Source organism: Nematolebias whitei, chromosome 6, assembly GCF_014905685.2.
Source record: "Nematolebias whitei isolate Nwh7 chromosome 6, NemWhi1, whole genome shotgun sequence".
Lineage (NCBI taxonomy): Eukaryota > Metazoa > Chordata > Actinopteri > Cyprinodontiformes > Rivulidae > Nematolebias > Nematolebias whitei.
In genome coordinates this window covers 8,741,835-8,745,436 of record NC_056503.1, presented here as the reverse complement: position 1 = coordinate 8,745,436, position 3,602 = coordinate 8,741,835, and the positions used below count along the sequence as shown (strand labels likewise).

General features: G+C 37.6%; 1 pseudogene; it reads left to right on the top strand.

Moving 5' to 3' along the window:
* Positions 1-2,461: 2,461 nt before the first annotated feature.
* On the top strand, positions 2,462-3,325 carry LOC119411086 (annotated as a pseudogene).
* Positions 3,326-3,602: the final 277 nt, after the last annotated feature.

Genomic DNA, 3,602 nt, shown 5'->3' with positions numbered 1-3,602 from the left:
GTTATTTAATTTTGACTTAGAGTTTTTAGAATTCGGATTTATCATCTCCTGACCACGTCGAAGTATTTCATAACTGGGATACCATCTCAAGACATACTTGTCTATACTTGTTTCTTATAGGTCTGGATTAAGAAAAAAGATTTTATGGTGCTGTATCTCATAATTATGAGACACTATCTCAAATACTATGAAATACTTAATCCTGTCTTCTTTCATGAAATGGTAAGTCATGATGATAGTTTTCTACTTTCCTTCTAAAACTAAATAAGTAATGTTCTGTGTCTGTATGAATCATCCTCTTCTGCTGTTCAAATATTCATTAACAAAATATGTAATTTCCATCCTTTTCTCTGCTCACACCTCATCTTGGATTACTCGTAAAATTTACACCTCAGTAGTACATCTGCCATGGTTTCATCTTGTTTCCTGTCATATAAAATGTGTGTAAGATCTGGTTTTATATTTTTAGTTTGCTTTAGATAGATTTCTTTCTTTCTTTTTTTCCATCTATTTTCTTTAATGTTTTTTTTAATGCATTTAAGTCTTTTCCCCGTGCCATCAGTTCACTCTTAGTCCTTTTCCATAGCCAGTTTTTGCTCCTTCCACTCTCACCTCACCTGTATTTTATCTTTGCTGCAGCCACCTATCTAAAAAGAATCCCTGCTCTTTTAAGCCCTCACTTCTCATTCCTCTTTACTCTGGCATTGTGTGTGCTTCATTCCACTGTTCCACTTCTCCTCTTTGGTTTTATCAGTGGTGCCTCGACTTACTTTTCTAAGTTATTGCTCTCATTTCTTTTCTTATCAAAGACTTAAGCTTTAATTTTACTCAGATTTATTTTAGTTTTGTCATATATCCATAAAAACAAATGTGGTCTTTTTTAATTGGTAACATTTTAAAAGTACATGTAAAGTGCTATGTGTTGTCATCATGTATGGGAACATAATCCATTCTCTGCATTTAACCCATCATACCTGAGATACACCCAGGTGGAGCAGTGGGCAGCTGTGTAAGTGCCCGGGGAGCAATTAGGGATTAGGTGTCTTGCTTAAAGACACCACGACATGATGTGGGCATGGCGAGGAGTTCAACCTGCGACTTTCTGGTCCCAAGTCAACTGCCCTACCTCTACACCATCTCAGTCCCTATGATAAATGATCTGTAATGAATGGATTCAACACTCAACTGTTGAGGTCTGAGAAATTATATGGTGAATAAATCAAGTAATGTAAATATTGTTGCTTCATAAACTCGATCTGATGCCTCCTTTTAACAACAGCTTAAGACTAGTGACGTATCTCCCTTCTTACATCTCCCTTGCTATACCTGTCCTGACACACATCACAGTTCCTCTTCGCAATAGCTATAAAAACAAAAGAAGGGAAAGACAAATACAAATGAAAACTAAAAGCCTAGCATTCTTTGAAGAAATGTATATCGCACACTACTTTAAATGCCATTGTTTTATACTTAGATCATCCAAAATAGAGAAAAAATTGAGTTGCAACTCATGCAATGTCATTAGATGTCACAACAAGATTGTGTTGTTAATGACTCTGCTAATAAACATCAATCTTGCATAATATCTGTGAAACTGAGTGAAACTGAGCTGGCTCCAAAGGTTAATCACTTGTACAGGTACATCCAAGGATTATTTCCTGCAAGTTTCAATACGATTTGTCCAGTGGTTCATGACGCATTATGCTTATAGAACAAACAGAACTAACTCCAAATAATTAACAGCAAAGTTTTAAGCAAAAACTTAATGTACCCGTAATCTGTTAGTACGCAGATGATTTGAGGATCAGTCTCAGATACTACCACACCAAACTTTAGGTCATTGTCCATCAAACTGACCTTATTATAGCTATTTTTCTGTTTTTAAAGTCACCTGGCTGTGGCAGTCAACTTGAATTGAGTCACCTCCAAAAGTCAATCAGTTGTGAATTTACACTTATATATTATTTTTGCAAGTTTTACTAATATTGGTCACGCAAACACATGGGCAAAAACACTTTGATTCGCCTTGGCTTTTTGGCTGTGGGCAATAATAATTATAATAAGAGGTACTTTAATTTTGGATTGCACTGCATGTACATGGCAATGAAATAAAAGAAACAAAAGGAAATGCTTCTATTCTGTGTTTTTTGTGGAAACATTTGAGATTCTCAAGAAAATACAAAAAATAAAAATAATTATTTAAACTCCCTCAGTCTGTGCTTCATTTATGTGCAGTAGAGCTGGTATTCTTCCGCCCATACTGAAGCTGTTTCCTGTTTCAGGGCTGTCGGCCCCTTCAGTTCACTCAACCTTTCCCCAGTCGTCTTGTTGAACGTCTTCTGAAAGAAGTGATTGTGGTTTGTGTTGAAGTTACATAGACTCAAATGCACTTCTTCTTTTCAGTCAAAACCAAAGCCAGCCTACAAACTCAAGCTTGGAGGGAAATGAAACAGAACAGAGCATGAAGAACTCGGCGTACGCTCAAATTTATGGATCGATCCTAGCTGTTGGCCTGCCGCTCAATGCTGAGTCGCTGTGGATTCTGCTTGGTCACCACGGCAGCAAATCATCTAGTGCTGTCTTCATGATCAACCTGGTGATATCAGACCTGTTGCTCATCATTTCTCTTTTCATGAGGGTTCACTACTATTCTTCAGAAACCTGGCAGATTGGTTGGCTGCCATGCACCTGGTTCACTATGCTTTTTGTAACAACATCCGCTCGAGTTCTGTCTTCATCACCGTCATAAGCGTGGACCGGCTGCTGGCTGTGGATTACCCTCTGAGGTTGTGTCATTTTTGGACTACATCAAACGTTGTGAGAGGTGCCATTTTTGTCTGGCTGATATTGGTGTGGGTGAATGTCCCAGAGGGTGTGGGCTTTTCAAGGGATCTAAGTAATCAAACCTGATTCGAATTCGACACAAAGAACATCTCAGCAATAAACGAGACACTACAGAACTCAGCAAACATTGACAAAATGGAACTCACTATTGGTTATTTTCAAGTTGTGCTACTGATCACCTTACTGGTGGTCAATATTTTATCCACTGCTATGGTGTGCTGGATGCTCAGTCGACATCTAAATGAGTCTGCAATGGTCCACAACAAATTAAACGTCCAGCTGATTTTTGCCATGAACTTGATGATGTTCATTGTGTTCTTCTTGCCAGTGTCCTTGGTGGTTTTCTTTGATAACTTAAGACCTGCTCTGAGTTGTCTTGCTAGTGTGAACTGCTGTCTGAACCCACTGTTGTATTAACTTTTCATTTGATAGTTTCTGGAAGAAAATGAAGGATGCAGAGACATCCCTTGCAAGAGACTAGCACAAACAGATGGTCACAATTAGACATATGTAGGAATTCAATGGACATGTGTTAAAAGTACTCTGATTTTCATATGAAGTTGCATTTCACTCCCTGAAAATAATATGAAGATTTTTATTTATATAAAGGAACCTAACCTTAATAACTGCCCTAAAATAAAGCACCAAAATAATAGTTCAGTCAGTTTATGAATCATGAGACTGTAAAACCAACTTTGTTAATGTTAATGCTCTTTTGTTTTACTGCTAGTTGTCAGCGGATCATCAAGATGAGTTAA